We start from the raw sequence: 23,402 nt of genomic DNA, 5'->3' as shown, positions 1-23,402 counted from the left end.
TTAGAGACATTAAAGAACTTTAAGGAGCAGAAAGATTTAGCGGAAGGAAGTGAACAGCCGTCCACAGCCCCTGAGCCCTTGGCCTTCAAACCTCCCGTTGATGATATGAAGGGGCGGGAGATCGCCGTTAAAGAAAATAAGGGACTGCTCCCGATGAACACAAAAGATAAACAATATAAGTACGTGTTGCCTCGTGACCAAATAGCAGCTGTAAAAGAGACTCAAAGAGGGATGGGTGTTATCCACCCTGAAGGAGTGGTGCGTCCCTCCGCGCCCCCCGCTCCGGCCTTGGGGGAAACAGAGGCATGGCCTTCTCCTCCTATTCCTACTAACCCCATCTGGAGTCTGGGTTTTCCATCCTTGCCACCTGAGTCAGACGATGAGGAGGGCAGTCATATAACGGGTGAGGAAGGGATTGAAGTGGTGGACTCTGGGGAGCCACCCCCATCGTACACAAGGTGCCCCTGGACGCTTGGGGGCCGATTGGCAAAGGTTTAAGTGCCTTCCTAATAGGAAGATCTAGTACCACCTTACAAGGCCTCATGGTACATGTTGGCGTGATGGGTGCTGATTACACAGGACAAATATGTGCCATGATATCGACAGCTACACCACCTGTGACTATTGGGAAAGGAACTCGACTTGCTCAGTTAGTCCCATTTTGAAGTTGTGTTCCACAAACGGACAACGTTACACGTGGTAATGGTGGTTTTGGTCCTACGGGAAAGCCACAAGTCTATTGGGTGCAGACGGTATCTGATCAACGCCCACAAATGCATTGTGTTCTTGAACTTAGTGACGCCACTCCCAAGAAGGTCTGACTGGCTGGATTATTAGACACTGGAGCAGATGTGACGATCGTTTCTTTAAGGGAGTGGCCTGCTGCTTGGCCATTAACCTCCAACGCCTTGGGAGAGGCAGGTCTCGGAGGGGTTGCCAATAGTTCTATGTCCACTAACCCTATTGTGATTGTAAACTCAGAAGGGCAAAGGGCTACAGTGCGGCCATATGTGACCTCAACTCCTTTAAACCTATGGGGAAGGGACCGCTTAGGCCAATGGGGAGTTCGCATCACTACGGATTTTTAGTCGGGGCCACGGTATTGCAGGGCGTTTCTCGGCCCACTTTAGCTCTAAAATGGCTAACAGAAAAACCAGTGTGGGTTGATCAGCGGCCCCTTAGCCAAGAGAAATTAATGGCCCTGCAGTCTCTAGTAACAGAACAACTTGTTGCAGGACGCATGGAAGCCTCACATGCTCCTTGGAATACCCCGGTATTTGTTATCAAAAAGAAATCGGGGAAATAGAGGTTGTTGCATGATTTGAGAAAGATTAATGATGTCATGGCAACGATGAGAGCACTACAACCGAGATTACCTTCGCCTACTAGGATACCTATGGGGTGGGAAATTGTTGTAATGGATTGAAAAGATTGGGTTTCTACCATCCCTCTGGCAGAACAAGACAAAGAAAAATTTGCATCTACTGTTCCGCCTGTGAAGAACATGGAGCCTACCAAAAGGCATCAGTGGAAAGTGTTGCCACAAAGTATAAAAAACTTGCCTACAATTTGTCAATGGTTTGTAGCAAAAGCGTTGAGTCCAATAGGTGCTCTGTTCCCATCTGATTACTGTTACCATTACACGGATGATATTCTGCTAGCGGCTGCAACACCGCAACAGTTAGAAAAAATGGAAGAGAAAACACGGGAATCCTTGTGTGAATATGGCTTAACGATCGCCCCAGAAAAGGTACAAAGGCAACAACCGTGGTTATAGCTGGGAATGAAAGTATTAGCTCAGACAGTCATGCCACAACCTATCCAACTACAAATAGAAGTAAAAACATTGAATGATGTACAAAAATTAGCAGGAGTGATTAATTGGGTTTGGCCCTACGTTGGTATTCCACCTTCCAAATTACATCCTCTCTTTGAGCTATTAAAAGGTGACACTAATATTTTAGCCCCACAAATGTTAACTGAGGAAGCGAAAAAAAGTGGTGGCTGAAATAGAACAAGCTATTAGTAGTAAACACGTATGGAGACTTGACTTAACGGTCTCGGTGCAGGCCTTTGTGTTAGTAGATCAATTAGTGCCATTTGCTATGATTGCTCAATGGCGTGAACAACGGGATGATCCCTTACATGTTTCAGAATGGATTTTTTTGCCTAACAAGATGAAGAAAACAGCCCCTGGTCTATTTGAGCTAATAGCACAAGTTATTACAAAAATTAGAACTCGGTGTTCAGCACTGATGGGAAGAGGCCCTGAACAGATTGTAGTCCCTGTACAGAGTGATTATTTTGAACGGTGCTTAGCTAACAGCACTGCCCTACGAGCAGCCATGGCCAATTGTACAAGGCAGGTGAGCTACCATTTACCTTCACAGCCACTGATCAAATTGGGCACCCAAATGGCCTTTGCACAGAAAAATCTCAGTCGCAGAAACCCAGGGGAGGGCCCCACGGTGTTCACAGATGGATCAGGAAAAACTGGAAAAGCTGCCATTGTCTGGAGACAAGGAACACAATGGCAACATAAGATCGAACATCAAGAAGGTTCGCCCCAAGTCGTAGAATTACGGGCCATGACCATGGTGTTTCAGAACTTCCTCAGCCCTGTCAACATTGTGACAGATTTGGCTTACGTGCCTGGACTGGCACAACGTTTAGATAAGGCTGGTTTAGGTGATGTAACCAATGAAGTGCTGTTTGGCGTATTGAAACTGTTATGGATAACAATACAAAAGCGACAGCAAGAATATTACGTGACGCATATTAAAAGTCATACCCAGTTGCCAGGATTTATTGTAGAAGGCAATGCACAAGCTGATGCTTTAGTGCCTGCAGCGGCCCTGGGACCTGTGCCCAACGTTAAACAGCAAGCGATAGCATCGCCTAGTTTTTATCATCAGGGATATCGTGCTTTAAAACATCAGTTTAATCTTAGTAAGGCTGAGGCTCGCAATATTATTGCAGCCTGCCCCAATTGTCAAGATCAACACGTACCTATATGTTACGGCACCAGTCCACGAGGATTACGTGCTTTACAGCTTTGGCAAACTGGTGTCACACGTATTACCGAATTCGGCCGTTTGAGGTATATACATGTATCAATGGATACCTTTTCTTCCGCCCTCGTTGCCACTGCTCACACTGCAGAATCAGCTCGGGACGCCCTACGCCATTGGCAGCATGCATTTTCTGTTTTAGGTGTCCCACAACAGATCAAAACTGATAATGGTCCTGCTTAGGTATCGCAAAAAGTAGCTTTTTTTTACAACTCCGGGGCGTGACACATGTCACAGGCATGCCCCACTCACCCACGGGTCAGAGTATTGTTGAGCGTGCACACGGTACCCTGAAACGCCTTTTACAAAAACAAAAAGGGGGAATGCTAGGGGAAACCCCTGAAGCACGATTAGCTAAAGCTGTATATGTCTTGAATTTTTTGCAGCTTGCTGATGATAGTCCTGCTGCGATGCCACCCCTCCTTCGGCACTTTAGTTCTCTTGTGACCCAGGAACGGGTGGGTCCTGGAGCAAAAGTGCTGATGCGAGACCTCAAGACAGGACAGTGGTTGGGCCCGCATGACCTAATCACGTGGGGAAGGGGTTATGCTTGTGTTTCCACAGATCATGGACCACGGTGGGTGCCCGCAAGATACGTCCGCCCCTATTTGAAGATAACCGGGGCGGGGGAACAAAGCCAACGGGCATGATGAGTCCGGCTATCTTGCTCACCATCTGCCTTAACATATTTACTGCGCTCTCCTCAAGGGTTTGGATTCCACCCCAACCCATGAATAATGTACGGGTCACCCTGGCTAACTTAACGGGCCAGGACACGCTTTGTTTGTCAACCTCATCACCGGAGAATCCCTTCTCAACCTGTCTGGTGGGACAGCCCTTAGACGCCTGGCCTGTGCCGGAGTCTCTGCAGCACTTGATAAAAGGGGGTGAGGTAGTTGATAATTGGGATGCTTGGGTACCCTATCTGCATCACAGTCACCTCGAACCACAAGAACTAGAATTACTGGGTTCCGTTGAAGTGGATTACTGCTTATATTTTAATTACAGTGGCAAAAATCATTCAAACGTGCAATGTGTTAATTCTAGCCTGATTGTTTGCAGAAATGAATCTGTTTGGTGCAACTACACATCAACCCACGTCTCTAAATCTACTAATCACCCTCTTAGCTTGCCAGCAGGAATCTTTCTCATCTGCGGAGATAGAGCATGGCCTGGTATCCTCTCTCGTATTAAAGGGGGCCCCTGTAGTTTAGGAAGATCAACGCTACTAACACCAAATACATCTACGATGGTGCAGCACTAGAGGCGCCCAAAACGAAGTGCTCACGCGTTCAGAAATCGCCGCAGTGACACTGTGCAATTTTGGAACCCTGGAGAAATAATCGCGGCATCCTTTTTAGCCCCCGGGGTGGCGTCAGCTAAAGCGCTCGCTACGCTTAACAAGCTTGGATGTTGGCTGGCTAAGCAATCTAATGCTACTTCTCTAGTTTTGAGTACTTTACGGTTAGGTGTAGACTCAGTTAGACATGGCACACTGCAGAATCAAGCTGCAATAGATTTTTTGTTGCTGGCTCAAGGTCATGGCTGCCAAGATTTTGCCAAAATTCCTGCGCTTCCAGTGTACAGGCAGCCCATATTTTTGTGCAACTGTGAAATCAAGATCTCCAGGAGCTGCCCCCTTCCTCTTCGCTGAATCATTCGCGTTCAAAACATGATGTCCAAGCTGTGGTGCACAGTTTGGGACTGAGCCTGCCTGATGACCGCCCTAGTGCCAATGCCACGGCCCCGTGGCAGTGCTGTACACGGCTACACCAGAGCTGGTCAGTGAGTAAGTGATCTGGTAACACCTGCTTCCATCCTGCTCTACCCAAGACCCACAGCAGCTCAGGTCCAGGTTCAACAGTGGTCCACAAGGTAGTAATGAAAATGAAAAAAGAAGCTGGAGCCTCTCTGCTGTGAGGGCAGGCTGAGAGAGCTGGGGGGGTTTAGCCTGGAGAAGAGAAGGCTCCGGGGAGACCTTCCAGCCCCTTCCAGTCCCTAAAGGGGCTCCAGGAAAGCTGGGGAGCGGCACTTCATCAGGGAATGGAGTGATAGGACTAGGGGCAATGGTTTTAAACTGGAAGAGGGGAGATTTAGATGAGATTTGAGGAGAAAATTCTTTGCTGCGAGGGTGGTGAGGCACTGGCCCGGGTTGCCCAGAGAAGCTGTGGCTGCCCCATCCCTGGAGGGGTTCAAGGCCAGGTTGGACGGGGCTTGGAGCAACCTGGTCAGCGGGAGGTGCCCCTGCCCAGGGCAAGGGGGTGCGACTGGAGGATCTTTAAGGTCCATTCCAACCCAAACCATTCTATGATTCTATGATAACAGGATTTATATCCTTGTGTCCTCCTTCCCTGAGTAGAAAGGAAAAATAATACTTAGCATAGAGATATCTTTAGGAGTGTTATTTTACAAAAGCATTGATTAAGGCAATAAAAAATCCCATTCAAAAGCAGAAACACTTCCTGCAGACAGGATCTTTCAAACGATGGGGTGTCTCCAGATACGGAATACTGTGTCTGATTCAACTGACTCCTCGCCATGCTTCGCTTCAGGCTGACTAAGGAGCAACCAGCCTCAGGTCCTGGGAGTGAACTGGTGAGCTGGAAAGCCCCTGGCTCACATACAAGGGAGTGAGGGTGTCTGGAAAAAGATTTCAAAAGGTGGTTTTGAAGTACAAGATGCAATACAACCAAGGTACAGAACAAGATATTAGCACTAAAAAACCCCCATCTATCTTGTCTATACAATTTCTACAGCAACTCTTTCACTCTAAATAGTGCCATCAGGATGGGCCCGGTTGGAGCTCTCCCTGAACTGCAGCTGGACCGCAGGCCAGGTGACTCTCCTCTTGAGCTGGGATCCCTCTCAAGGTTTGATATTCCCTACATGAGACTAAGAGATCCTTCCCTACCCAAGGCAGAGAGATTGCCTACCTGCAATAGATTCTCCATAAGAGACTGATAGCATGCTGTATCAATGCTATGAAACATCACTAACCCATAGAGTTAATATTATTCTAAACATTCTATGGATAATTCCATGAGACATAAACCATTGTTCAAGCCTGAGACTGAGATCGGAGCCAGCTGCACCAAGGCTCCAAAAAGAAAGCAGGGGGGTCCACTCTGAACTTTGGAACTCAATGGCAGGGCCCTCTTTACTGTGCGTCTCTGGTCTCTGGGTGAACCCTTCTAGCTTGAGTCTAACTCCATTTTCCTTTGTATGTTTCTGCCATGCAGTAATTCATAAGGTGAACCATGCCATCAAACTTATTGAAAGTTGTCAAACCACTGTTAAACTGAGTTAAATTCCATCAAACTTAATGAACTGTCAAATTATTATTTTACCTTAATAAACCGTATTGCGGCTTCTCTCTTTCGAGTGAGATGCATTACACTCACCCGTGACAAATATGTACCGAAGAGTGATTACCAACTACAACCACCAGTTCATGTGTGACCACCATCAGCAACTGTATTTTCAACACTCTCTTTCAATATTCTACAAGACCTGAGCACACGCGATGTGATCACTGCTTCTCTTCAGGGAGTATCGACTGCACTCCTATGCGAGTCATCTTTATAACGCTTCTTACACTAAGAGGGGGGAGTGAAACTGGATGATCTTTAAGGTCCCTGCCAAGCCAAACCATTCTACGATTCTATGATAATATCTTTATCAATGACCTGCATGAGGGGGTCGAGTGCACCTTCAGTAAGTTTGCAGAGGACACCGAGTTGGGCGGGAGTGTTGATCTGCTGGAGGGTAGGAAGGCTCTACAGAGGGATCTGGACAGGTTGGAATGTTGGGCCGAGGCCAGCAGCGTGAGGTTCAATAAGGCCAAGCGCTGGGTACTGCACCTGGGTCACAACAACTGTCAGAAAAGGACCTGGGGGTGTCGGTCAACAGCCAGCTGAATATGAGGCAGCAGTGTGCCCAGGTGGCCAAGAAGGCCAGCAGCATCCTGGCCTGTATCAGGAACAGTGTGGTGAGTAGGACCAGGGCAGTGATCATCCCCCTGTACTCGTCACCAGTGAGGCCCCACCTCGAGTGCTGTGTCCAGTTTAGGGCCCCTCACCACAAGAAAGACATTGAGGAGCTGGAGAGGGTCCAGACAAGGGCAACGGAGTCTGGAGAAGAAGTCTTATGAGGAGCGGCCGAGGGAGCTGGGGTTCTTCAGCCTGCAGAAAAGGAGGCTGAGGGGAGACCTTCTTTCTCTCCGCAACTACCTGAAAGGAGGTTTTAGGGATCACAGAATCATAGAATCGCCTAGGTTGGAAGGGACCTTTCAGATCATCTAGCCCAACCGCCAACCTAACTCTGACAAAAAACCATCTCTAAACCGTATCTCTAAGCACTATGTCTATCCACCTTTTAAATACCTCCAGGGATGGTGCCTCAACCACTTTCCCGGGCTGCCTGCTCCAATGCTGCGTAAAAATTTTTCCTAATATCCAATCTAAACCTCCCTTGGTGCAACATGAGGCCTTTTGCTCTTGTTCTGTTGCCTGTTACCTGGGAGAAGAGACTTGTGGTTTTGGCCACATTGTCCAATGGCCGGCAACAGATGTTCCCCCGCAGCCTCTCGTGCATGGGGAGGAGGGGGAGAGAAAAAGAGCGATTTACGAGTTTAGAAGAAACTAAACTACTTTAATAAAATATTAAGAATAAAATAAAAAGGAAAATACTGAAATAGATACGCTATAGACAAAACTGCATTAAGCTCCCAGGATGACGTCACCGGCAGGCACTGGGGAAGACCCAGACTGGACTTAGTGACGAGCAGGACCCCAGAAGACCACCAATGGACATGGATGCGCATGCGTCAAGGACATTTACATATAGTAATGAGTTCTAGGTAATAATAGGAATGTGTTAATAATTTCTGGGAAATGTAATTAAGATGTATATTCCGCTTGCTTCTAACCTTTGTAGTTGAGCAACCCGGCTTGCACATTAGGCGAAGGGGTTCCTGGTCCGCCCAGCGCTGCAATAAAGAATGCCTGCTTTCTAACACTCCAAAATTGAGTCTTAGAGAGTCCTTAATCGTGGGCTTACGGTATCGCCACCGCTGGTGCAGCCACTCTCCACCCCTCCCGGCACCCCGAGCGTGCCTGGGGGAGGTACTGAACGGAGCGTGAACAAAGGATTAGATATATAAGAAAGCCAAGTTTGCAATAAAGAGAGAGCTTAACTTAACTCTTCAAGGAGAGTCTTGTCGTTTGTCCGTCCCGACTGAAACGGCAGGCTACACATTTAGCAAAAGCTACCTGGCTAGACAACACCAGGGGAACTACCAGTCGAGCTGGCCCCGCCCAAACAAAACTTCCACGGCCCGTAGAAGAGGATAAAGTCCCCGTAGTGCACATGAAGAATACTTTAGGGAAGACAGTCGGGGTTAGTCCTGCCTCAGGCAAAGGCAAACCCACCCATGGGAGTGCTTTTGCCCAAGGACCTGGGTGTGCTTGGTGGGTGATGCGGAACGATGGGGAAGTCCGATGTGCACCTCATGGGGATCTGATTTTGGGCGAGAATAGCCAAGGAATCAAATTGCATGATGTTAATTGCTAAGTAACCCTGCCACTGTGTCCTTATTACTCTAATTGCTATCGGTGGTACTACAGTAAGAATCACCCAAGTTAAGGACAGATGGACTTGCGTGAAAAAACGAGTAAAGCGCTGCGATGATGGGATCAGAACTGACCTCAGCAGCTGGTGCCCAGCGGCTTCGTCAAGATCTACACCTTCAGCCCATGGACTGTGGGCATGACCTGCACCGTGTACACCAGCCACAGGTTCCAACAATACAGCGTGCAACAGTCCAGCCCCACACAGCACCTCACCTGCTCTGAGAGACCGTTCTGACAGATGGAGCCCAAAGCCATGCATTAAATCACAGAACCATAGAATCATTTAGGTAGGAAAAGACCCTTGGGATCACCGAGTCCAACCATCAACTCCACTCTACAAAGTTCTCCCTTACACCATATCCCTCAACACCACATCTAAACGACTCTTAAACACATTCCGGGATGGTGACTCCACCACCTCCCTGGGCAGCCTATTCCAGTGTCTGACCACTCTTTCTGTGAAGAATTTTTCCCTTATGTCCAGCCGAAGCCTACCCTGTTGCAGCTTGTAGCCATTCCCTCTTGTTCTATCGCCAATTACCTGTGAGAAGAGACCAGCACCAACCTCTCTACAATGGCCTTTCAAGTAGTTGTAGAGAGCGATGAGGTCTCCCCTCAGCCTCCTCTTCCTCAAACTAAACCCTCCCAGCTCCTTCAGTCGCTCCTCATCAGATTTATTCTCCAGGCCCTTCACCAGCTTCGTTGCCCTCCTCTGCACTCACTCCAGCACCTCGAGATCTCTCTCGTGTTGAGGTGCCCCGAACTGGACACAATACTCAAGGGGTGGCCTCACCAGTGCTGAGTACAGGGGGACAATCACCTCCCTCCTCCTGCTGGTCACACTATTTCTAATACAAGCCAGGAGGCCATTGGCCCTCTTGGCCACCTGGGCACACTGCTGGCTCACGTTCAGCCGCTTGTCAATTAGAACCCCCGGGTTCTTTTCTGACAGGCAGCTCTCCAGCCACACTGCCCCAAGCCTGCAGCGATGCATGGCGTTCTTGTGGCCCAAGTGCAGGACCCGGCACTTGGCCTTGGTGAAGCTCATACCGTTAGCATTGGCCCATCGGTCCAATCTATCCAAGTCTCTCTGTAGAGCCTCCCTATCCTCACGGAGATCAACACTCCCGCTTAGCTTCGCGTCATCTGCAAACTTGCTGATGATACACTCCATGTCCTTATCAAGGTCATCGACACAGATGTTGAACAGAAATGGTCCCAACACCGAGCCCTGAGGGACACCACTTGTGACCGGCCGCCGGCTGGATTTAACTCCATTGACCACCACTCTTGGGGACCGCCCAGCCAGCCAGTGCTTGATCCAGCCGATCGTATGCTCATCCAGGCCACGAGCCGCCAGTTTTTCCATGAGAATTCTATGGGGGACAGTGTCAAATGCTTTTCGAAAGTCTAGGTAGACAATGCCCACAGCCTTTCCCTCATCCAACAATCGGGTCATCTTGTCACAGAAGGAGATCAGGTTCGTCAGGCAGGACCTGCCTTTCCTAAACCCATGCTGACTGGGCCTGATCCCCTGCTTGTCCATTATATGACTTGTAATGGCACTCAAGATGGTCTGCTCCATGAGCTTCCCTGCTAGCGAGGTCAGACTGACAGGCCTACAGTTTCCCGGATCCTCCTTTCTGCCTTTTTTGTAGACGGGCGCTACGTTTGCTACCCTCCAGTCCATTGGGACCTCCCCAGTTAGCCATGACTTCAGGTAGATCATGGAAAGTGGCTTGGCGAGCACGTCTGCCAACTCTTTCAGCACTCTTGGATGTAACCCACCCGGTCCCATAGACTTGTGCGCATCCAAGCGGCGTAGCAGGTGGTAGATCACTTCCTCTTTCATTGTGAGGACCTCCTTCAGCTTCCCCTCCCTGTCTCCTAGCTCACGAGGCTGGGTGCCCAGGGAACAGCTAGTTCCACTGCTAAAGACTGAGGCAAAGTAGGCATTGAGCACCTCAGCCTTTTCCTCATCCTTTGTGACTCTGTTTCCCTCTGCATCCAATAAGGGAGGGAGATTTTCCCTAATCCTCCTTTTGTTGTTAATGAATTTATAGAAACATTTTTTGTTATCCTTAACAGCTGTAGCTAGGTTGAGCTCTAGCTGCGCTTTGGCTCTCCTAATTTTCTCCCTGCATAGCTTCGCTATATCCTTATAGTCTTCATGAGAGACCGACCTGCCCCCTCTTCCAGAGGTCATAGACTCTCCTTTTGTTCTTGAGGTCCAGCCAAAGGTCCCTACTTAGCCAGGCCGGTCTCCTTCCCCGCCTACTTGTTTTTCGGCACACAGGGACAGCCTCCTGCTGTGCCTTTAAGACTTCTCTCTTGCAGTATGTCCAGCCTTCCTGGGCTTCTATATCCTTCAGGGCAGCCTCCCAAGGGATTTTGTCCAGCAGTCTTCTCAACGGGTCAAAATTTGCCCCCCGGAAGTCTAGGGCGGCACTTGTGCTAACCCCTCTCCTTGTTTCCCCAAGAATCAGAAATTCAATCATCTCACGATCACTGTGCCCTAGATGGCCACCAGCCTTTACTTCCCCCACAAGATCTTCCCTACATATAGTAATGACTTCTAGGTAATAATAGGAATATGTTAATAATTTCTGGGAAATGTAATTAAGGTGTATATTCCGCTTGCTTCTAACCTTTGTAGTTGAGCAACCCGGCTTGCACATTAGGCGAAGGGGTTCCTGGTCCGCCCAGCGCTGCAATGAAGAATGCCTGCTTTCTAACACTCCAAAATTGAGTCTTAGAGAGTCCTTAATCGTGGGCTTACGGTATCGCCACCGCTGGTGCAGCCACTCTCCACCCCTCCCAGCACCCCGAGCGTGCCTGGGGGAGGTACTGCCGCTCTGCTCAGCACGTGGTAGAGAAGCAACCGGCTCCGACACAGCCAATTTTGTAGATGGACAGCCCCGATGCGGCCCATTCAGCTGTCGGGGGGTGGCGGGGCTCTGCACAGTGTGAGGGCGGCCTGGCAGAGTAGGTCCCCATGTGTGTCTGAGGGGGAGCAGGGCAGTGCAGGACGGGCAAGAAGAGCTCAAACACCACGTGAAGTTCCACTGTCTTTTTATTACTGGCTGAGAGACACAGGCAGGCTGGCTGCGCTCCTCCTCATCCTCCTCCTCCTCCTCCTCCTCCTCCTCCTCCATCGCCCCCAAGGCTGGGACCACAGCGCTTGCAGGCGGAATCTGGAGCGAGGCTTTTCCACCACATCCTTCACCTTCAGCAGGGTTTGAGCCGCCAGGGAAGAGACCCAGAGGCTGCTGTCATTTGCCGCGCCTTCAAGAGCTGGGTCAGAAAGGAAGAGAGGCGAGGTGAGAGCCCAGATCTGCAGAAAGCTCCGGAGCCCCTGCGGCCAGGGCCCCCCGTGCCCTGCCCCAGCTCTTCCCAAGGCCAGGAGGGAGCCAGAGGCGTTGGCATGAGCCACAAGATGCTGGTCACCAATGCCCCACAAGCCCTCCCTGGCCAGGGCAGGGACCGGAGCTCCCTAGCAGGGGCTCTTCTTCTCCCTGCCAGCCCCGGCACACACCCCGCTGCCCTCGCTCACCGTCGTAGATGACCTGGAGCTCCTCCTGGCGCACATCCCTCAGCTGCCGCCCGGCGAGCCCTAGGCACACACAGCCCATCACAGACCCCGCTGGCCTGCCCGCCCCAGCGATCGGGCAGTCGGGGCTCTGCAGGCTCCCGGTGCATTTGGCAGCAGCCGTGGCTGGGGCTCAGCTGCCGCGGGGCAGGGAGGGACCCCCGGCCGGGTTGTGGCTCACCGATGAACCTGACGGCTGCCTCGCGCAAGGGCTGCTGTGGGCTCCGCAGGTAGAGCAGGCTCTGCCACAGGTACTCCTCCGCTCTGCCTCTGCCCTCCGCCAGCTGGAGAGAGCAGGAGGGGACAGGGTTGGCCCAGAGCCTCCCCCTGTGCCCGGGGCTGGCCTTTCCTGCCTTCCCCTGCCCGCGCCCCCAGGACGCCGCAGTAGGCAGGGGCCCAGCTGCCAGCCCCACGCGCTGGGTGCTGGGGGAGAGGGGCTTCTCCAGGCTGGCTGTGGGGCTTCGAGGCTGCCCTTACCAGGCACTTGCCGATCCGCCATGGCTGCTTTGTCTCCAGCAGCTTCCTGATCTGCCTCCGCTTCAGGAACTTGGCAGCTCCCAGGAGGGCTTCCCAGGAGGCCTGCAGAGCAGCAGAGAGTGGGAGATGGCACCGCCGCTCAGGGGACAGGATCTGGGGGTCCCTGTGCAGGGCAGGGGGGCAGCAAGGGTTGTGGGTCCAAGCCCTGGCCTCAGGCATCTGCAGGCGCCCCTGGGAAGCCCAGGGGAGCTCCAGGCCTTAGGTGTTAGGGTGGCCACGCACTGCTGCTCTGCTCTGCTGCATCGAGCAGGGCAGGGGTAGGACATGTCCCTGCCCACTTCCTCATGTCCAGCTGCCAGCTGGGAGGGGCTCGGAGCCCTCCTCAGGGCCCCAGCTGCAGCACCTTCAAAGGGCTTAGAAATCCCCACCTGAGCCACGCTGTGGTCCTTGTCATGCAGGTGGAAGAACAGGGGCATCAGGATCCTCTGCACATCCTTCTGCATATGTTCTTTGTGGATGCTGCCTGCAACCTCCATCGCATCTGTGCAGAGGAGGATGGAGCACTTTCGCACGTAGCTGGACTCCTAGGAGGAGAGAAGGAAGAGGGGAGGACCTCCGTCCTGGCTCCTCCAAGCCGACGGTGAGGGGACAAATGCTTGTGGCTCTCCCTTTGCAGTGAGGAGAAGGACTCACGGGCCAGTGGGCATGCGCGCAGAGGGACGCACCACCCCAGACCGGCACGCATGCCCCCCCCGGCATGCTAACCATGCCTCCGCTCTCCCGACGCCTTACGTTTTCAAAGAGGGGCGGAAGCATCCTGACCAGCTGCAGAGCAATGGGGACAGCCAGGTGGAACACGTTGCTGAGGGCAGTCAGGGCTGCTGTCCTGACGTCGCAGTCGCTGTCCTGTAGTAGCTGCACGACCTCTGGCAGCAGGTCTTGCAGCGTTCCCACCTACGAGAAACATACCCTTTTGTTATGCGATGCAATCGAGGAGCACACCGCTAAAGCCACGCTGCGTGTCGAGGTTGCAGGGCCGGTCAGGCAGAGATCTCTCCATGTGCGGCTCAGCCCAGGGCCGGGCCTGAAGTGGTCACGGGCCACTGAACGGGGCAGCGGGGGGAGCAGGCAGTGGTCCCGCCGCTCCCAATTCCTGGCAAAGCCCGAGCAAGCCGCTGCACGCTCCGCACCTGCAGCCCAGCCCCAGGTGGACACCCACACTGTGCCTGGCTGCCCCTGCCCACCTGGTCCTGTCTCCTGGACAGCGTGACCAGGCTTCCGACTACCAGCCTGCGGAGCACCACGTTCTTGCTCTTCATGTGGGACTCCAGGATGTCCAGGAACTGGCCGTGGACGTGCTCACAATCGGTGTAATCCAGGAGCTGAAACGCAATTGGCAGCAGAGTGAGAGCCCAGCACAGGCAGCAGAGCTCCCGGACGGCTCGGGGCAAGGCACCGGGGCCGGTCACAGCCCAGGCGGGAGGCAGCAGGGTCCACAGAGGGCCCTCGCCGCCTCCCCTCAGCCCTCTGTCCACGCAGGCAGCCCGGCTTGCCCCCGCCTGCCCTCAGAGAGGCAGCGCGTGCCAGCAGGCCCACCTCCACGAAGACCGTCATGGCGCCAACGTCCTGCACGGCCTGACACTGCAAGAGGCTGTTGACCGCCTGCTCAGACACAGTGATGCAGCAGGCCGGTTCTTCACGCCGCAGCACCCTGGCCGGGGGAAGAAGGCGTTGGCAGCACCGAGCTGGGCAGGCAACCTCTCTGGGACTGCGCTGCCAGCTGGGGGGCAGCTTGTGTGCCCGGCCTTGGCTGCTCGCGCTCCACCACCCACCAGGACGGGGATCGTACAGGCGGCCCTTCACCGCCAGGGGAGAAACGCCCGGGCAGGCAAGGACGGCTGAGCAGGCTCTCACCTAGCCAGCACGGCGACACCGCTGTGGTAGGTCTCGGCGCTCATGAGCATGTCCCAGGCACCCTGCCTCCCGATGTCTTCGACCAGGGAGGCACCGCCCAGGCACTGGAAGAGAGCTTGCATGGCGCTCACTGCGCTCCTGCAGGCAGAGCAAAGCGTGGTCACACGTGGAGCCCCAGTCCCGGCTTCGGCTCTGGGCCCGGGGAGAGCCCAGGGACGGGGATGGGGCACCCGAGGAGTGCCGGAGCACCTGAGCAATGAAGGATGGTTGGGTGTCCTGCTCGCACTGCAAGAGAGGCAGCAGCCCATCTGTGGGCTGTGCAGGCTGTGTGAGATCTGGAAGAGCACTTCCATGAAGAGCCGGCTAAGAAGCAAATGCACGGACCGTCGGCTGGAGGGCTCCAGGAAGATCTCGTGCATGGCACGGGCCACCTGCAGAAACAGCCCAGCACGGCTCTCACTGGAGTCGTGTCCCTGCGGCACAGCCTGCTCTGGCCAGCAGCCACCCTGCCCCGGGCTTCCCCACTGCCGAGCCAGCTGGAGGCGGCGGGCGGGGAGCGGGGCCGCCGAGGGCAGCAGGGCCAGGGCAGGCGGCCTGCCTGCACGCCGTGGGGCCGAGCGGCACGCGCTGCCCTGCCCGGCTGTGGCCCGAGGGCCCTGGGCCAGGTGCCCCGGGGAGGGCTGGCTTTGGGGGCGGATGGAGAGGGCCAGAGGGGCTGGAGAGGGGCGTGCAGCCCCGGGCAGGATGGACCAAGCCTTGTCCAGACACTCACGGCCAGGAAACATTGGCAGTTGTAGTTTTCCTTGCTGCTGCACTGGATGGTGAATTGTTGATTGACCCGCAGCAGCGCCCACAGCACCGTGTTCCCGAGGCTGCGCTCACAGGCCAGCATGTTCCACATGGCCCGGGCAGTCCTGCAGAGCCAGAGCACACTGTCAGCGGGGCCACCTCGGCCACCACCTCTTCTGCTTGCTCAGGCCCCGGAGGTCCCGAGCTGCCCCCGAGGCTGTCGCGCCACGTACCCGTCACAGTGCGGGGAAACCTTCAGCAGGCCAGTGACCACCTCCTGAGGGCTGAAGGTGGCCACTCGGAGAAGGGTCCTCCTCAGGATGTCCTGGAGTGGCTCCTGGCTGATGCAGGCCAGCTGCCTGTGCATGGCCTCCACGAGCTCCTCCACCTGTCGGAGGCAGTGGGCTGGAGCGGGCTGGAGCACAGCCATGGCCCCACTGCCACCAAGAACTGCTTCCCTCGCGCCGCCCTTCGCTGGCCTCAAAGCCTGCCCGTTGGGCGCTCCGAGCCCTGGCCTCGGGGCGGGGGGAACGGCCCCTGCAGGGCACGTGCACAGGGCAAGCCGGCTGCACGCTGCCTACCTTGGTCAGCCGCAGGTCGAAGCCTTTCAAGACATGCTCCACAATCTTGGCAACCAGCTGGGTGTCAGAGACCCTTGGGTCTGCCATGTTTGTCAAGACGGCGAGGAGGAAGTCGCTTCTCTCGGGTGGGAGGAAGGCTCTGCCAAATGTCTGAGGGAGAGAGGGAGGGAAAAGGTGTCACACTGAGTGCCCTGGTGGCGGGCACTGCTGGCTCTGCCGGCAAGCAGAGCTCGCCGGTGGCCAGGACAGCCGGAGCTGCGGCGGTGATGCTGGGCTAAAGCTTTGGACTACTCCAAAGCGGTGGCTCCCCACAGCCCGAGGGGTGGGAGGCTGTGCCATCGCCCGCCGTGGCTGATGCACTGGTTCGTCTCAGCCTCCTGCCAGCGCCATGGCCAAGACCCCCAGGAAGGGAGGAGTTTGTTACCATCCCGCTGTCAATGGCTTCCTTGGGCCAGAAGGTGCTGATGCCTTCCCGATCCCGTTCTACGGCCGGGTCCACGAGTGCTGCGTGGTAGGCTGGGCAGGAGGGAAAAGACAGCGTGAGCGGCAGGAAGAAGGCAGAGCTGGGGCAGCAGGTGAGGGCATGAAGGAGAGCTCTGTGCCTGGCTCTCTGTTCTGTGGGGAGCTGGAGAAGTGGCAGGGTGGCAGGCAAGGAGGGGAAACCGCCTCTTAGGCTGCGTAAGGGCAGGAGCGTGGGGACTGGCTTTCTGCTCGGGGGCAGGAGGAGAGAAGGCCGGGCACGCTGCTGCCACAGGCTCTCCAGCCCAAGGGTTCTCGGGACAGGCCGCAGGCTGCCGCTCCGAGGCGGGCTGCCTGGGCCCGGGGCTTGGTGCGGCACGGCTGCTGCCCTGCTCCAGCCTGGGAGGAGTTTGCTGCCCCTTCCTCTAGCAGAGGAGGGGGGGCCGAGGTGGCGCGGCGCCATGCCCGGGCCCCTGTGGCTGGAAGGCCCCAGCCCGCCCCAGCTTCTCTTACCATGTCGCAGCAGAATGAACCTGTGGAAGAGGCACAGGGCCTGCCCAGCCCCCCAGCTGATCTCCTGGTCCTCCTCGGCATAGCACAGGGTGAGCAGCCCTAGCGCCTGCCCCAGGAATGGCAGAGGCTTCTTCAGGTAGAAGAAGGGGCTGATGCCTTTGCAGGCCAAGTTGTGTGGCTCGTCCTGTGGCAGAGAGAACGGAGCAGTAGCCGGAGCTCTGGAGGGCTCTGCCCCGCGCTGCACCCCATGGAGACCCAGCCTGTGGCAGCCGCCTCGGGGCGAGCAGCGTGCTGGGCAGAAGCCCGGGGCAGGCAGGGAGGCAGGGAGAGAGGGAGGGCTGCCAGGGCTGGGCCTGCAAAATGCTCCCGTGCCCTGGGACGGAGCTGGCTGCCGAGAACAAAGGCACGGGAGGGAGCGGCTCCAGGAGAGAGGGTCCAAGATGCTGGCGCAGGGCCGAGCCTTCCCAATCCCGATCCCCTGCCCCACACCCAGGCTTCCCTCGCAGGGAGCCCAGCGCTACCGGCTACGCTGGGGCAGCAGGACGGGGCGAGGGGTGCCAAGAGGTCGCAGGCCCCCTACCTCCAGCATGGTTTCAGGTCTCAAGTGCTGGCTCAGGCTTACAATCCTCCCCACAGCCCTCCGGCGTCTGGTCACCTCCGGGGATGTCGTGAGGGACAGCAGGACCTGGGAAGGCAAAAGCCGATGGTCGACCTTGGGAAATGACGGCAGCTCCCAGAGCGGTGGCTCTGCCAAGCACCTGCTGGGTTTACGCAGCGTGCTGCCGAGGCTTGCCCTGCACGGGAGGAAGCCTGGACTGGGGTCCAGCCACCTCGCAACCTCGGGGACCGTTGCCAACAGCTGGTGACCTGCGGCAGTCAGGGAGGTAGGCGGATGCCATCCCCCCAGCCACCTCTGCCCCTTCCCTCACGCTGCTCCAGAAACGGCCGCACGTCCCCTCTGTGGGAGGACAGGAACCTCCACGGGGACCTGCCCCAGGGAGGTGCCAGCACCTCTGCCTCCGCAGCTTCGGGGCTGGACTGCCCTTGCACCATGGCCACGTCCCAGCAGCTCTCTGCCCTGCTGCCTTCTGGGGAGGAGAGCGGGCACGGGGTGGGTGGCGAGGGCGGTGGCTCAGCAGTGCCAGCTGCCAGAGCAGGGGAGCGGGGAAAGGCACTCAGACTCCTTCCGCTGCTCCAGTTCCGGGCTGGGCTGTGCACGCTCCAGAAGTGTTCTGGAGGGCGTAGCTCCCTACGCCCCTCTTTGGGGTAGGGCAAGGAAGAGACCCCGAGAGCCCTGCTCCTGGCAGATGCCTGACTCCTGGCAGATGCCTGACCTGCAAGATCATCTCCACTCTCTGGACGCTGGAACTCAGCGAAGCTTCATGCATCACCACCTCCAGCATCCTGTCCAGTGTTTTCAAGATCTGTAAGGGGATAGAGCGGGTGGCCCACTTGCCCTGGCCCTTCTTCCTTGCAGGGAGCTGGCTTGCATTCCTTCCACCTGAGGCGGCCTGCAGCTGCCCTCTGCACCTGGGAGCGGCCTCAGGCTCTCCCTGCTCTTCCTTCTTCACCTGTCGTCTTCCCGCAGCCAAAGCCAGCTAGGAAAACGCGCGCAGGGACTGAGCGGCAGGCTTTCCGTAGCTCAGCCCGCGCTTACCTGAGCATCAAAAGAAGCACGTTGGCTGTCCCTCTGTGCTGGGTCAAGACAGCAGATGTCGTGGATGCAGGGGCGGAGCTGCTCGTACAGCAGGCCTTCAGGCACGTTGCTGCAAGGAGAGGGGTGTTGCTTGGATGCCAGGGCTTCCAGGTCAGGAGGGTGGCTGCAGGCGTCGGGGCTGGCAGTCGCCAGGGTGCTACCCGTAAGAGGTGGGGAAGGGATGCCTGGAGGCATCTGCTCCCTCCCCGGTGCTGCTGAGGCAGGGACAGAGGGCAGTCCTGGCCGGTGGAGCCCGAACCCCTTTCCACCTCCTGCCTCTCCCACCTGGGGAAAAGCCAAGAGGTGGCGGGGAGCCCCTGAGCAGCCCCCGCCCTCCCCCCTGGCCCAGCCATGGGCCAAGCGTGAGGGAGAGCAGAGGCCCAACGGCAGAGGTGCCAGGGTCCTGCCAGGATGGGAGACGCCTGCTGCCATCAGGCCCACGCCGTGGGGGGCTCCGGCCTGGCCAGGGTCTGGGGCAGGTACCTCATTGCTGCGATGGCAAGCATGGCTTGCTGCCACATCACGGCATCCATGCTGCGAGGGGACTCCTTTTTCCATAGGACCTGGAGAGGGAGAGCACGGGCAGGATGGGGCAGGGAAGCTGCCAGTTGCCGGCACCAGTCTGCCGGGGGGGCGCGGGCAGGTCCCCGCCGCCCCCAGGCCGGCACTGGCCCCAGAGCAGCCCCTTGCCCGGCACTGGCCCCGTGGCAGGCAGGTCTGTGCCCAGGGAGGCCCGTCTCGCCCTCCCCTGTGCCCAGGGGCCCGAGTGCTCTCCTTCCCGCTGGGCCGGCGCTCGGCCAGCGTTGCCCCCCTCCCTCGGCCCCACTGGGTGCCCTCACCTCCATTTTCTCCACCAGCTCACACGCCGATGTGAAGTCGGGCTGGTACCTGCCTCGCAGCCAGGCTGTGCAGAGCGTGCGGATGGAGGCCAGGAACCTCAGCTTGGAGGCCTCATCCTGACAGCCAGGGAGCAGAGAGACAGAGAGGGAGGGTGAGGGGCAGAGCAGGGCCAGCAGGAGCGGGGCCTCGAGGGGGGCAGCCATGGTGCAGGGGGCCGGGGGGGCAGCAGCCCTGCACAGGCAGCAGTCCCCCTAGGGCCCGCGCGCAGGCAGCAGGCACGGCAGCACGCGGCCGGCAGCCGCGGGCAGAGCCTGCCTGGCAAAGGCTGCAGTTACCCTTTGGGTGCCGTCGAGGAAGGCCAAGATGTAGTCGTGGGCTTCCTCGTCCTTGCCCTCCAGCCAGTAGCTGGAGGCAGAAGCAGCTCCACCTGTTGAAGAACAAGGGTGGGGAGAGATGTAGGCAGCAGGGCAGGGAGAGGGAAGAGAGGGGCCCTCTCTCCAGCCCTGTGCTCGCTGCCCTGCCCCCAGCAAGCCCTGGCCCAGGGTGCTGATGCCCCGTCTCCCCCGGGGTGGTGCTGGCAGCAGGGCGAGAGAGGTCCCAGCCCGGCGGTACGGCTGCCTCCTGCCAGCCCAGCGGCCTCTCCCTGCCCTGCTCTCTGCCCCGAGGCTGGAGGTGGTCCCCTGGCATCCTCTCGCTACCCACTCATGGCGGGGGTGCTGGGGCTCTTCTCCTCCTCCGCTTGGACGACGACGACGGGGCTGGCGCGGTCCCAGTCCTCACTCTGCAGCTGGCGTTGCCTGGGGCTTTCTGACCGCTGATGGTCCTCGGTGGCCACCCCGGCCCTTTCATCCTCTGCCGCCTCTGGTGCAGGGCTGCTCTGAGGGCAACCGCTCGCCGTCCTGCGGGACAGAGGACAGAGGTGAGGGTGGGGAGGGGGCTGCCCACGGCAAGCGGCCCCAGCCTGGTGCGGCCTGGCCAGAGGAGGGAGGAGGTGGCTGGCAGGGACAGGGGGAACTCCTGCAGGATGCCGTTTTCCAGCGGGCAGTCCCCCCTCGCCCACCCGGCCCTGGCGGCGGCTCTCCTGCCCCCAGCCCCTCTGCAAGGGCCGCCGGGCCCAGACGCCCTGGGGTCCCTGTGGCCCTGGCCCGGCCCAGCCCCGCGCTCTTACCCGCTGTGGACGGTGGAGCTTTGGGGAGACACCCTGGCCCCGTGGAGCAGCTCTGTCAGGTATAGTCGCAGGAAAATACGCGTTCTGCGCACACGCTTTCCTGCAGGTGCCGGATCGCTCATGTCTGCTTCTCACGAGAGTCCGGGACACTGTGGGGCTGCCGTGCACGTGCTGCTGGACATCACCAGCTGTCACATGGGTAGGTGACTAAGGGCCCATTGTGACCCGCCACCCCAGCCGGGAGGGGCAGCCCGTCCTGTCCCCCACTGTGACCCGGGCTCTCCCGGGGGAGTCAGCCTGCCGCCGGCTCTGGCTGCAGCCTGTGGTCCCTCTGCGCGCGTCCCCTGCCACAGGCGGGACTCCCCAGCCCCTTTGGCTGGAAGCCTGAACCCTGGCTGTGCCGTCATAGAATCACAGAATCGTTTGGCTTGGAAAAGACCCTAGAGATCATCGAGTCCAAGCATTATCCCAGCACTGCCAAGTTACCACTAAACCATGTCCCTCATCACTGCATCTACTCGTCTTTTAAATACCTCCAGGGATGGCAACGCCACCACTTCCCTGGGCAGCTGGTTCCAACGCTTGACAACCTTTTCTGTGAAGAACTTGTTCCTAACAGCCTATCTAAACCTCCCCTGCACAGCTTGAGGCCATTTCCTCTTGTCTTATCACTTCCTAAGCGGGAGAAGAGACCGAGCCCCCCTGGCTACCCCCTCCTTTCAGGGAGCTGTAGAGAGCGAGAAGGTCTCCCCTCAGCCTCCTTTCCTCCAGGCTGAACAACCCCTGCTCCCTCAGCCGCTCCTTGCAAGACTTATGCTCCAGAGCCCGCACCAGCTTCCTTGCCCTTCTCTGGACATGCTCCAGCACCTCAGTGTCTCTCTCGTAGTGGGTGTTGACAACGGAGCAATGCACTTCACTCCCAAGGGAAAAGCAGCAAAATGCTTATTGTTCTAAAAAAGCCATTTAATGAAGTTTGGTAGTCAACGCCACAGTGCAATAACAAGACTCGATGGCAAGGCACACTGGGTTCTTTACTGTCTCGAGGGGGGATCAGAGAGAACTGTCAAGGAGACCCTCCCATTGAGTCAAGGTGCAGAGAGGACCCCCTGGCTTTCTAAACTCCTTCTCAGAGGGGAGTCTAGGTGCGGCTGGATCCAATCCCAGTCCCGGGCTTGGTCAACAGTTTATGCCTAAGGGATTGTATACACAGTCTTTCCCTCTTTGCCACCTGAAAAGTGGGTCACCTTCTCGTAGAAGGAGATCTGGTTTGTCAAGCAGGACCTGCCTTTTGTGAACCCACGCTGACTGGGCCTGACCGCCTGGTTGTCCTGCATGTGCCGTATGATGGCACGCAAGGTGGTCTGCTCCATAACCATATGATGGACTCTTCAACTCTAACCCTAACCCTAACCCTAACCCATATGATGGACTGTTCAAAGCTACACTAAGAGCAAAGGGTGGTGGGACATCACCTTAAAACGTTGGGCTACTGTTGGGGGATACGGTGGGTCCGTAGGCCCTTTGACAGAAGAGACAGAGATTGCAGTGTACGCATAAGAAGGCCACGAGTTGCGTCATATAAGGACAATGTAACAAAAAGGAGAAAGAAGAAGATGGCTTCAGAGAACAAGGAGAGTTAGGCTGTGAGAAAGCCAGATTTTGAGCAATGTGAAGAGGAGTTCAACAACCAATCGTATTGTAGCTACGAGCGCGTGTGCTCTGTAACCTAAGCAATTGAATGCGTAGAAAGAACGCGTGAATGGAGCGTGAACCAAAGATTAGATATATAAGAAAGCCAAGTTTGTAATAAAGAGAGAGCTTAACTTAACTCTTCAAGGAGAGTCTTGTCGTCTGTCCATCCCGACTGAAACGACAATTGGTGATACTGAGGAAGAAGATGACTGGAAATAGTCGTGGGGACGGAGCCCAGTGAAACTGAAGACAGCGGGCAGAGCTGTTGACGGATCCGGATCATATTTAAGAAGACACCTGTAGCTGGTGAGCCACTGGGGACATGGGAGAGAAGTTAACTAAGGAAGAGCAGACTCTACCCTCCACATGGACGCTGCTGTTGAAGCGGCAGGGTGTCATCCTCCCTGAAGAGACTTTGCGAAAAATGCTATTGTGGGGAAAGGAACAGGGAGTAGAAGTAACGTTGGTTACGGCATTTAGTGTAACGCAATGGACAAACCTAGGGCAGACATTATTTGAGGAAACTACGCGTGGCTCAAAAACGGTTATTGAACTGTTAACAACGTGGCGACTTTTGTTAGAGACATTAAAGAACTTTAAGGAGCAGAAAGATTTAGCGGAAGGAAGTGAACAGCCGTCCGCAGCCCCTGAGCCCTTGGCCTTCAAACCTCCCGTTGATGATATGAAGGGGCGGGAGATCGCCGTTAAAGAAAATAAGGGACTGCTCCCGATGAACACAAAAGATAAACAATATAAGTACGTGTTGCCTCGTGACCAAATAGCAGCTGTAAAAGAGACTCAAAGAGGGATGGGTGTTATCCACCCTGAAGGAGTGGTGCGTCCCTCCGCACCCCCCGCTCCGGCCTTGGGGGAAACAGAGGCATGGCCTTCTCCTCCTATTCCTACTAACCCCATCTGGAGTCTGGGTTTTCCATCCTTGCCACCTGAGTCAGACGATGAGGAGGGCAGTCATATAACGGGTG

Source organism: Rissa tridactyla, chromosome Z (assembly GCF_028500815.1).
Source record: "Rissa tridactyla isolate bRisTri1 chromosome Z, bRisTri1.patW.cur.20221130, whole genome shotgun sequence".
NCBI classification, from domain to species: Eukaryota; Metazoa; Chordata; class Aves; order Charadriiformes; family Laridae; genus Rissa; species Rissa tridactyla.
Note: the sequence above shows the minus strand (reverse complement) of the source record.